Raw genomic sequence first — 13,534 nt, 5'->3', positions numbered from 1 at the left:
GCTAATATCGAATGAGGGCGGCCGCGGTTGATGTCTCTCTTTCTCAGTTTTCTATTTGCCAATTCTCGACTAATTTCGAGTGCAAACCAATCTGGATTGGGATCACCGACGATGGCGATCCGCAATCGTCTATGACGATGACTCTCCAACTCCATTGAGTTCAAGTGAGCCAAGTGGAACCCATGTGAGAAGCCGCCCAAGTGCGAAACTAAGAGGAGATTTGTTTTCTAGGCGATCTAGTTTGAAAAATGCTGGAATGGGAGCACTGGGCTGGATTTTCTTTACAGAAAACTAGATCGTTGAGGATCATTTCGTTAAACGATATTGGAGAGGAAATCTCTTAAGGGAAGAACAGCTTCCTTGGTAGGTGGTTTTGGAGGTGATTTTCAACGAAGTCTGTAAGGCGTATGCAAATATTTTCTCTAAATTCATTGTACGAAAACAGTACTTAGATCAGATAAGATTCTAGGGAAATTAACCTCTTTGAAATATCTCAGAGAAAGATTCTTATTGAACAGTATAACTGATCTTTGCAATTTTATCATTGCAAGTTCAAAATAGATAATTCCGAATGCTGCACGAGCAAGAGTGTGAGAGAAATTTATTTGTTCATTCTGGCTTTAATAATGATCAGATCTAAATCAGATTCGGCATTCTCTATGAGTCGGCTAATGCGGTTTTCTTGTATCTTTGAAATTATGGATACCGGGGATTTTCGATCTTTGTGGGGGCGGTGGGAGACTTGGCAAAATGTTGAAAGCTTGATTTAGTGTGATATCGAAAAAGTCTGCACACCAAACTTCGTTGCTCGGAAACGCTTCCTTCTGGGTGTTACACACATCGAAAAACCAATATATCCCTAAACTCTTCGAGAACCGGGTGTAAAAAAAGAATTAAATGGTAGATATATGCACATATGTATATACATATGTATTATAGGCTTGATATGACCTAGTCTGTTCAATCTAGACAGATAAACCCTTTCTACTTCCATGATCTTGTGAGCAAGGAGGATTATCAGGACGCCCTCCATAGCGAAGCCCTCTCCTCTAATTTACCAACATGGGTTTTTGGCGTTCTCCTTCATGACTTCCTGCAGAATCTTTCTGCGGTTCATGCTCCGCTAGTAATTCGATGCAACTACATCACTAAATTCCTGAGAAGTTTCCGATTCGGGCTTAGTATCCTAGGTAGAAGGTTATGTCGATGTGTTCGATATTCCAGCATAATCACTAGATCGATTGATGCAAAACCCGATAGAAGCCGCAATCAATATTCCATGCAAAAGCTTCTTCAAATTTTGGTAGATGACAGAGGGTCTGTCACTTTTACCCATCTACCATTCAAGCTACCGTACAAAAACCACAAAAAAGATTTCTCTGGCCAATGAAAACGAAATTAATTTCACCATTGCGGTATTTAAACGCAAAATAAATTGTGCCCTAAGGTACAGTAAGCTCTCCTTCCATGTGGCAGGCATACCTCTTTGCCCCCAAAAAAGACCAAAAGAAGCGGAGAAGCGTGGAAATAGAAGTAATGATCTACGCACTTTTCATTGCGACTGTCTGCTGTCCATCCCCTGTCCATTCTCCGCTGTCCACTGTAGTAAGTGTGTGTCCCCGCCGTTGGACCTTCTTTTTGTTTGGCTTCAGTTTTCAGCTTTCAGTCTTTATTTTTTACCCTCACGCCTATTCGGTGATCCACGGAATTCTTGGCACAACTTGTTAAGGGACTCGGTAGGTCTTCCACATGTCAGGAGTTTGATAGTTAATGCTCCCCAAAGAGTCAAATTTGTAACGAGTGAACCGTCAAGAACCACACCTTTGAATGCTTACTACTACATTACTTATTACTTATTACTGCAAGTAGACAAGCGATCAACATGGAACCATTAAATCCATTAAATTATTGAATCATATGGTAACTTAAATTACAATAATTATTTTATTATAATCAACTAAGAATCTAGGGCATATCTAGGGCTTCCTCAATTTAATTTTAGATTTGGTGTGTACCATGGATAAGCCCATATCGAATTTTAGATAACCAAAGCGGACCATTGAAGTAGAGCACAAGGCTGAGTAGGTATAACTTTTAGCTGATCTGCTATCAAAATTCCCGATTCTATCAGTTAAATACATATATGTATGTACAAAGAAACAGTGAAATATCAAAGAATTCGTAGCATGTTACCACCCGCTAGGCCCTCTTAGAGGGCATACGGACTTCGTTATTGTCAGATAAGCGAAACGCACTCTTTCTGGTTGATGCAAGCAAAATTGCTTGCTTTTGATGTGTCTCAGCCCATTGTAGATTTAGTGGTATTTGAAGAAATTTCACTTTGAAGAAAAGGCACACGCCGTACCGCTTCCGACTTGGTCGTGGACTCCAACTTGAAATCGGAAGTGGAATCGGGGTTCAACTCCAAGACCGAGTTGCATTTGAATTTGTTGCTGTCGCTTCTCTGATTTTTTCTATTCTGTCTTTCTTTTTGGACTTCTCCGCCTTTTAACAATTATTTCTTTCTTAATTTTTCTTTGTGTTAACTTGATTTTATTTTAATGTCTGCTTCACACACAGAAACTGGCCGTTCGCTCCATCTACCCATCTTTTTGTCTCCGTCTTGGCCCGGACTCTGATTTCTTGTTATGGTCATCGTCGCCTCTATTCAACGGAATCACTTTTCATTGCGACCGAGTGCCGAAAACAACTTCTTGCTCCCAGCTGATTTCTCCTGAGTTCGATAGGAAAAATCTCTCATGAGAGACCCAGAGATAACAATCAACCCCAACAAATAATCAGCTTTAAAACAGGGAATCGATTTATGAATTTGGAAAATCAGTTGTATACCCCCCACATAGCGCACCTATTTAATGGGTGAAAGTGATAATTATCAAGACAAAAATTCTGAATATACACGCATTTTACTGGCCAAGAAATATTTATTATGCAAATTAGGGGAATCGAAAGACGTTCTCTTTTATGAGAACAGAGTGAAAGAAATATCCGTTTAGTTCAGATTGGTTTATCCAATTTCTGGGTGCCCCGCCAACCGATCTAGAACATTTTTGCCATGTAATGGCTTCTAAGTAATGCTCAGCTCCGAATGGAGCTCCAGTTCTGGTTCTAGCTCTGGCTCTGATTCCTCTGACCGGAAACGCGAGAATAACAAAAAGACAGACAGACAGACAGCGGAATAGAAAAACAAACAACAAATCCAAAGAGCGCGAAGAAAGTGAGAACAGTTAAGTAGTGTAACTGATGCCGTTAGATGGAGACTCTGATTTAGATCGAGAACCGAAATCCCCACAGAATCGCCGCACAGAAAGAACAAAAGAACGACAAACCGAAAGACAAAGAAAATACCAAGGCAACCGTATAAATCTCTTGGAGAGCTGGTTTGGGGCTGGCGAAAACTTTCTTTCCCAAAAAGAAATGCAAGAAAACGATTCGAGTAACGGTTCGCCAGCTCTTTTCAAATGCATTTGCCGCCATCGGGCTCAGGATCGGACCTGAGAGAGCATCTCGGGGTTGGTCTAGCTTTGGTAACCGCTTTCGACTCTAGCTGTGAAAAATAGTTTTCGATTTTCGTTATGGTTTCCGTTTCTCTGTGCCCAAGGGCCCAAGGCCTCAGTGGATGCGAGGAACCATTATACTGTGGAAGATTTTGTTACCAGACTTTCTGCTGAGCTCTATCTAGCGATGCACTCCACATCCCAGGGAATATCATTTTCAATAGATAGGTATTCACTTGACATGGTGACTCACTATTAAGCATGAGCGGTTGAGCCAATGAGTCAATCGTCTCTTCTAAGTTTCAGATTAATAGTATATTAATATCTCAATGATAACAATAATGCTCTTTTAACGGTACTTCTCTCTTAGCTGGGTATCGTCTTAGACTGTACCAGCGCTAAAAATCATCCAAAACATGTTATTCTTCTGTTTCCCAGCTTCTTCGTCGGCTTCTTCTTCAATGCTCGGTTGATGGCTGACGGGCTCACGTCATCGGCTCACGTTTTTTGCATGATTTGACTAGATTCCGTTAAATGCATTTTCCCAACATCCCACTTCACCCACTGTTACCCGGCCACAGAATGAGTAATGGGCACACAGACTGAAAACCTGGTCTAAGGAATCTGGGGAGCAATGGAGCAACAGAGTTGATCAGCATCTGTCGAAAGAAAGTGATTTTTGGTAATTGGCTCGAGCCTGACTTGGGATGGACCCATGAAACTGGGGTTTCCATGGGACAATCGCTGGAGTGGTTCAGTGAAAGCCACCGCAGGGCTGCACGACTCACCGGGGGCCCAGTGCCTGGCAATGTTCTAGAGTCCGAGTCCGACTGTGCTTTGGATCTGCTCCTTTGGGAAAGTGTACCCAAGTCAGCTTCACATGCATGAGCAGCAACACAATAATTTGTCGAGCTTCTAAGCATTTAATTATTGGAAATGTCTGGAAAATTATGGAAAACAATTGAATAGAATGGAGTGAAGCTAAGCCAAAGAAGAGGAGCTGCAGCCCCAGCCAAGCGTGTTGTAAGCCAAGGGTTATACTCCATCTGGGACTGCCTCTGCAAGGTGCAGCTCCAAGTGGGTTTTGCTTAGTGACATTGACAATGACAGTTACATATGTGCATTCCAATGGGAGTGCGGGACGAGCCAAGATTCTTTGCGGTTTCGGCTTTCGAGTGCATGCCACACAGACATTATTTATCATTCTGCGGCAAAGCTGAAGAGATGAATCCACCGGATCACGGACATTACGTAAACATCGAAATTGTGGAGAACTGTTGCCTTTCCCACCCCCACTTGCCGCTGACAATTTTCCTTGCTTTGAAACTCAATGTGATCTGCCATTAATGTCAATGGAGCACTCTTGGGTACTATCTGGCCACAAAGCATGAAGATTCCGGCGGAGATAGGGTTGGAGCTCCAACTCTCCACATGGTGCTGGAGACATGCATTCAATTATACTTCTCCCTCAAGTGTTTATTAACTGTTAGAGTTAACTAACTAAATCGGAGCAATAACACTTAAAGATGATAATGATGGAAATGGCTATGGGTATAGTTGTAGAGAATATATCCCAAGTTCTTCCAGCTTCATCTCGATCTTCATTATAAGCTGAACTTCAATTAATTTGCCGAGTCAACGAAGGTTGACAGCCATCTATGGGTGCTCTAGTTTTAGTTCTGTTTCTATTTCTAATTTTTTTTTTTTAGTTCTCTGTCGGTGAGTCATCAATCATGTCATAATGTTTATATTAGGCTCTCCATCCCGGTCCAAAAACAGCTCAGCTTATTGAAATTTTTCCATATTTTCTGCACCTAAAGGCGTTGACAGTCCGAACAGTTCCCAGACTCTTCCACTCCCATTCCCATTTCCTCTCCAGTACACCATCCCATCTAATACTCATCCCATTCCCATTCCGATTCTCGTTACACGTCTGGTAACTAAATATGGCACAAACACCAAATGGTGTCGTCAGCTTTGCCATTCTTCACCTTTTGTATCGGCTGGAATTGACACCGTGTTGGGAGATAGGAGGTGCAGGAAGGTCTATTGAAGGTGTATTTTTCATTGTGAGTGCATATTCTCCAACTGACACAGATGTACAGAATAGATGGGGTCGGACCTTGAAGAAGAATGAAAGGAAACGAGGGGGAACGTTGTGAGTTGCTGCGGACACCGCAACTCTACATTTATACCCGATACTTAGTCAGTATGGCTCTCCTCCGGCAGACGCCGCTAATATTAAAAGAAACGACAAAGAGTGCGTGCGAGAGAGACAGAAAATCAGTCTGAGCGTGACGTCGGGCGCTGCGTAGCCACTGCAAATTGATTTGTTGCTTTTGGCTATAAAAATTATCCGATATCCAGATTCAGCAACCGGATAGATATGGTCATTATCTATGATTCTGATTTAGTTTTCTCGTATCCTCAATATTGTGTATGCAACAGATTTTCGTCCTTTGTGGGGGCGGAAGGGGGTGGGGCGAAATATTGAGACATAAGTTTTATAGTGAGATCTAACAGGAGGGCGGATACCAAATTTGGTTACTCTAGCGTTAATAGTCTCTGAAATTTGTGAATATCCCCAGATTTTCGTCCTTTGCGGGGGCAGAAGGGGGTGTTGCGAAATTTTGAAACAAACTCGTCTCGGTCCAATATCTTAGAAGTGTGGATACCAAATTTGGTTGCTCTAGCTTTTATAGTCTCTGAGATCTAGGCGCTAATGTTTTACTCTAAGCAAAGCCGGCTATGCTACGTGTGTTAGAGAGAGACAGAGCGAGCAAAAATGAAATTGTTTTCTTGATGCTGGCTATAATAATAATACGATCCAATTCAGAGTCTGCAGTCTAAAAGATATGGTCATTCTCTACGATTCTGCGTTTTTGGTTTTATCGTATCTTTAAAAATGTGGATGCCACAGATTTTCGTCCTTTGTGGGGGCGGAAGTGGGCGGGGCAAAGTTTTTAAATATTTTTGTGGCCAATTAATTGATATTGTCATAGCCATAGCCAACCATAGTCTCAAAATATTGTAAAGAACCAAACCATTGGTTTGTTTTTTATACCCGATACTCAAAATGAGTATTGGGGTATATTAGATTTGTGGTAAAAGTGTATGTGTGTAACGTCCAGAAGGAATCGTTTCCGACCCCATAAAGTATATATATTCTTGATCAGCATCAATAGCCGAGTCGATTGAGCCATGTCTGTCTGTCCGTCCGTCCGTCTGTCCGTCTGTCCGTCCGTCCGTCTGTCCGTCCCCTTCAGCGCCTAATGCTCAAAGACTATAAGAGCTAGAGCAACGATATTTTGGATCCAGACTTCTGTGATATGTCACTGCTCCAAAAATATTTCAAAACTTTGCCCCGTCCACTTCCGCCCCCACAAATGGCGAAAATCTGTGGCATCCACAATTTCGACGATACGAGAAAACTAAGAACGCAGAATCGTAGAAGATGACTATATCTTCTAGAGTGCAAAATCTGAACCAGATCGTCTAATTATTATAGCCAGAATCAAGAAAACAATTTCATTCTTTCTCGCTCTGTCTCTCTCTAACACACAGGTTTCATAGTCGGTTTTGCCAATTGCAAAATATGAGTTCAAGGATCTCAGAACCCATAAGAGCTAGAGCAACCAAATTTGGTATCCACACTCCTGTGATATCGGACCTTGACCGTTTTGTGTCAAAATTTCGCCACACCCCCTTCCGCCCCCGCAAAGGATGAAAATCTGAGGCAACCACAAATCTCAGAGACTATTAAGGCTAGAGTAACCAAATTTGGTACACACACTCCTTTAAGATGTCACTATAAAACGTATATCTCAGAATTTCACCCCACCCCCATCCGCCCCCACAAAACACGAAAATCTGTTGCATCCACAATATTGCAGATTCGAGAAAACTAAAAACGCAGAATCATAGAGAATGACTATATCTATCCGGTTGCTGAATTTGGATCAGATCAGATAATTTTTGTAGCCAAAAGGAACAAATCAATTTGCATTGGCTACGCAGCGCCCGACGTCACGCTCAGACTGATTTTCTGTCTCTCTCGCACGCATTCTTTGTCGTGTCGTTTAATATTAGCGGCGTCTGCCGGAGGAGAGCCATACTGACTTAGTATCGGGTATAACTGTAGAGTTGCGGTGTCCGCAGCAACTCACAACGTTCCCCCTCGTTTTTTTTTTAAACGTATTCGATGTTTCCATACCGCACTAAAAGATGGCGACCCTGTAGACCCTGTATATGTTCTATGCATAAGCTCTATCATCTATCATCTTCTTTAACAAAATTTAGTTGCATAGTATTCAATATATTTTATGTTTTCTTTACGATTGTATTATTTTGATTTATTACCACAAAATGAGCTCTACATACAATGACAAACTTAAATACCAGCACAGCAATACAATTTCAGCTCACTGGCACGAGTATGTTAAAAAACAAAATCTAATTTTATCCGATAGATGAACAACTTTTGCATAAGATTGACTTGCCGTGTAAAAGTCACTATACATATAAACATGTGTGAATACATATTAATGAAGGGCTCATCCATGGAAAATCTCTCCTCGGAGCTGCCTGTAATAGCCGCCGATGATTGGGCAACAACAAGTTGGCTGGTTTGGGTGGCATGTTTCAACTAGGTGCATGTGGCAGATGCTAATGCACTCCACTTTGACTGCCATTCGGCTAACTGTAGCAGGCAAAATAGCCTCAGAACTGGGTCATCATCGTCAGCGTCATCATTGTTAGTGTGGGGACTGAAGTGCGGATGGATGGGAAGGGGTAACCCATCTCATTTCATTGCCCTCCTCCCGTTGGGATGTCACATTTGCATTGCCTCGCTGGCGGAATTGGAGCAAATATGCGCATCAGGGCCCGAACGCCAGCGTTTGCCATTTTTCAGAATGGCCCCCAAGCACCTCTATACATCCCTCTCTCTATCGTCTATAGTTAAAGCGAAGCCATCGCTCGATCTTATTATGCGCGCTCGCATTATAACGGTCCGCAATTACCATTCACCGCTAGCAACGCGAGCAGCTAAAGCAGTGCCTGCCGCTAATGTGGTTCGTTCGTGGCTCCCTAGATGTACAGATCTGGTGCCCGCACCCCACTCCCGATCTAGCTGCTGCCAGCACGTAATTAGTCATTTTCCTGTAGCGCCTCCCGCACCATTGTTGTCAGCCTCTGACTCCGGCTGCGGATTGGCTTAGTGTCGTTGTTCTCGTTTTAATATTATGTGTATTATTATTAGCTCGTTGCTTAGCTTTTTTTTGATACCCTTGCAGAAGTTACAATCGTTTTGATCAGACGTTTGTAGCCCACATAGAAGACCGCTTTGAAAATGTATCGAATAAATTGGGTATTTAGTATTATTTCCTATGTGTTATCGAGGTACGGCTACCAATCGAGCTATTAATACCAATATTTTGGAGTAGCAATTTTACAGGTGGGATTTAAGACAATTTTCATTAAAAATGTATTACAAATTATAATGGGCATTAGCATGCATATAATATACAAATATTATTGATGTACCCTTAAAGTAGCATCATTCCTATTAAAGTATAAATATTGTACCATACGAGTATTCGCAAAGGAAATGAAACCATCTATCTTACACTGATCTTTTTATGAGAAAAACTTCTTTGTTTAAAAAGTAAACCTAGCGAAACTTGGCACTCAAGAACATTATACGATTTTCTAGAATTCTACAAAGCTCAAACCAAATTAATACATGCACCGATGAGTGAACCCGCAAGTTTCAGCGTGAGAAGTGTTTTTTAAGGGTATAGATGCTTCGGATTCTCGGAGTTGTCATTTATGCTTCTTGTTACCACTTCACTTCTCGCCTCACTCGCCAGCTGCTATTTATACTTCCACCCTCTACACCATCTTCCTCTGGCAGGGAAGCAGCATCTTATTCTTCGGAAACCGCAACTAAAACAGTTGTTGTTCTTCCATGGTCTACGCTCTTCTCTATGCTCCTCCTGTCACACGAATCGGCTCAATTGCTGTCTTCGAGCGTGACAGAAATGGAGCAAAACTACACGGGAAAAGATGGGACCTTGGTGAAAAGGGGGGTGGAGTTGGATTCGGGCTTAAAGTCAGTTTATCTGCAGCTGGAAGTGGAAATGGAAATGCCTCCATCCAGGCGTGCCGAGATGATGCAAGGCTGTCCGTTTCTGATTCTAGCTCTGAAATTTTCCTTTGAAATTATTTAAGTTATTTAGCCTTATAAAACACTACGCAACCAAACTCAACTTTATTTCCGCAGTGATCCAAACTGACTTTTTTTGATAGATTTGGGGCTTTGAAAATGTTTAATGATTTTTCTTTTTATCAAGGTTTGGTTTTTTCTAAAAAAAACTTTTCAAATCTGTAATTTTTTTCATTTTTTTTGAGTTGTTGTGCTTCTTTTTTTCACATAAGTTAAGCACCTTACACCGTGTCGTATTAAAACTTTACAATTCTGAAAAGCTGATAATTGTAGCTATAAATTAGACCCAAACACTTTGTGCTTAAGCTAACCGTCTGGAAATTATTTAGCGCTCAAATGAAAGATTGATAATTTTTGACGTTACCTTTTTTCAAATTTTTACAAATTCGGGAAAAGTTGAAGTTATTCTAATTTTTGTATATAATTTGTATACGTACTACATGAATTGGGTGTCATTTGAGGTATTGTTTGTTAAAATCTAAGAAATTTTAAAGCCCTAAATCTATGTGGTGTTGAACAGTGTAATCAGGCCGTAAATAATGACGAAGATGCCTATGTGGTATAACCCATCTCTATGTCAACAATTCGAACTGAAACATTGAATCAATAGTGAATACACATAAGATTGGAAATTAATGAATGAAAATAATTAAATAATAATTTAATAATTTAATCATAAATAATATTAATAATATTGATTGTCATATCAGACCTATCGTTATCAGATTAAGATTAGCTGGAAATACAAGGAGTTCATATTAAAATTGAAGATATCAAATTTGATTATTCATCGAGGGGAACGTCGTGAGTTCCTGTGGAGACCGCAACTCTACGTTTATACCATTTATTTTTAGTCAGTTTAGCTCTCCGCCGGCAAACGCCGCTAATATTAAACGATACGACAAAGAGTGCGTGCGAGAGAGACAGAAAATCAGTCTGAGCGTGTCGTCGGGCGCTACGTAGCCACTGCTAATTGATTTGTTCCTTTTGGCTATAAAAATGATTCGATCTGATGCAGATTTAGCAATCTGATAGATATACTTAGTCATTTTCTATGATTGCGAATTTTTAGTTTTCTCGAATCTTCAATATTGGGGATGCCACAGATTTTCGTTCTTTGTAGGGGCGGAAGGGGGTGTGGCGAAATTTTGACAAAAAAACGGTCAAGGTCCGATATCACAGGAAGGTGGATACCAAATTTGGTTGCTTTAGCTCTTATAGTCTCTGAGATCCTTGAACTCACATTTTGCAATGGGTAAAACCGACCATGAAACCTGTGTGTTAGAGAGAGACAGAGCGAGAGAGAATGAAATTGTTTTCTTGATTCTGGCTACAATAATTATACGATCTGGTTCATCCCCTACGATTCTTCGTTTTCTGTGGGGGCTGAAGTGGGCGGGGCGCGGTTTTGATAAATTCTCGTAACAGTGACATATCACAGAAGTCCGGATATAAAATGTTGTTGCTCTAGCTTTTATAGTCTTTGCGCACTAGGCGCTGATAGGGACGGACAGACAGACAGGACATAATAGACTCGGCTATTGATGCTGATCAAGAATATATATACTTTATGGGGGGTTCCAAACGCTTCCTTCTGGACGTTACACACATCCACTTTTACCACAAATCAAATATACCCCTATACTAATTTTGAGCATCGGGTATACTCGTAATTACAATAAACTATTAAATGGTTGCCGAAAAGGCAGTTTTTACACCAGTTACTCAGAGTATAGAGAGTATCTCTCTATTATATTATATCGTTGCCTTCATCGTTCGGGAAGAAAGCTTGTCCCATAGTAGATAAATGTATGTAAATAAGATTCGAGTAGATGTATGTAAAAACCATACATATAAATGTAACATATACATACATAAGTATTTATATGCTACATAGCAAAAAATTGTGCTGACGCCTCTTATATCAAACTTAACCAAGTTTATTTTCGACGCCCCATACAGTAATCACAAAGAGCGTAAATCTGTGACATCCAAAATGTCTCAGATATGAGAAAGCCAAAAGCGCAGAATGATAGAGAATGCATGTATTTATTAGATATTTGTATCGGATCATTATTATAGCCAAAGTAAAGCAAGCAGTTTCACGTGCACATTCTCTCCTGCTGCACTAATCGGCATCGCTACCAGCTCCGGCATTTACGTATAATTGTCTTAAATATAGTGTATAAGTTACATAGATCATTAGATTGCATATGAATGTACATATGGATAACTAGGATAAGCAGAGCGGCATATTGGTGGCAAAAAATTAATATACACTATGGGCATTATTGTGCCAGAACAATGCGTCAAACCGGTCAAGCCGGTTACATTAGGCATTCTATTTTTGAATAGAATAAACAACGATAATCTCTGCAGCTGCGCCGACATCAGATCTTTCGCGCTTCCTGCAAGCTTTTCTCGTAAGGCTATCACTGTCTTTCAGAAGACAGTTGATCTATCCGTCTTGCTCCGAACTTGCTCTACGATCAGCTTGAAAATTCGATCACCCAGCTATTTCCCATTTTTGAGTTAATTAGTTAATTATTGGAAACAGAAAGATCATTAATCGAGTAACATTCGCACATTGTAACCAAAGCAAAATAAATTTACGATAATAAAATTATGGTAAATTGAGTCGATAAATTAAAGAATGACTAGTTTTCTTTGGAGCAGCCATAGCCACGGACTGATTGTCTCGTATAACAATTTGAGACATCATCCTCAAAGTCGCCTCGGACCGATAACGAAACCGGAACCGGAGTTGAAGTCGTGCTAAGACCAGAGGCAGAAATAGTAAAATTTAGCCCAGAAGTTGGCTGTGGGTCTGATCAACCTGACTTGGTTTCCCTTCTCGATCAAGTCAAAGGTTTAATGAACTCTTCGATAACTTACGTTGGCATCGGACTCTGCAATGAAATAAATTTAAATTCCAGCGTCGAAGCTGCGGCTGTAGCCAGTGAGTCAGTCAGGAATATCTTTTTGCACACTCGAGTGCGACCGTGAATTGGAGTTGTCGATTGCGGTTCCATCTGCAATAGATCGGAGCGGTTCCTGGAGGGGGGCTGGATGGCAGTTCTCATCTAACAAAATTCAGAATCTGATTTAGATTCCGATTCCGATTACTCGTGTCTGCTCATTTGTCGCTTGGCTGATTATCCCCAACTGCGTTCTACATAGGCTTCGCTTCGCAATCTGGGCTTAGCCTGGATCTGGGTATCAATCAGTTCCGCGGAGCTCTGCTGAGGTCTTTTAGTACTTAATGTCTGCATTTTGTATGCAGTCATCGGCGGGAGCGAGCGGGGGCGGGGCCGAGTCTTGTCCTAAGGCCCACTCTTTGCACTCAAATGGGCTGCCTTTTACCCGATGCGGGTGCGGGCCGACTCCAGCTGGCTCAACCTGTATGTCTACCCCTTCTCAATACCAAAACTGTAGAAAGCTCTTTTGTTGGCGACGGTCTTCTGCGGGCTGGGAAATCTTTAAAACAGAATCTCATCATTCTGATACCCATTCTGGCAGGCCCGTCGGGCGTATCTTTTGTGCCACCACCACGGAACGTGGAGCTTTCTTTTCTTTTGGGTATCTGCCAGTCCATCCATCCCAGAGCTCATCGCACATCTGCCTCTCCTGCTGGCTACGATGCTGCCCGACAGATTTCCATCAGCAAGTTCATCAATTTCTAAAATTGAAAAGCCCCAAGGAGGAGGGAAGGTTAGAGATGGAGGAGGTTGATGAAGATAGCCAGAAATGGCGAGAGAATTTCCAAACTAGGGAGATCCGGCCAAGAGTAATG

Source organism: Drosophila persimilis, unplaced genomic scaffold, assembly GCF_003286085.1.
Source record: "Drosophila persimilis strain 14011-0111.01,24,50 unplaced genomic scaffold, DperRS2 tig00000622-arrow-arrow-pilon, whole genome shotgun sequence".
Lineage (NCBI taxonomy): Eukaryota > Metazoa > Arthropoda > Insecta > Diptera > Drosophilidae > Drosophila > Drosophila persimilis.
The sequence above is the reverse complement of the archived record's forward strand: the minus strand, read 5'-3'. Positions refer to the sequence as shown.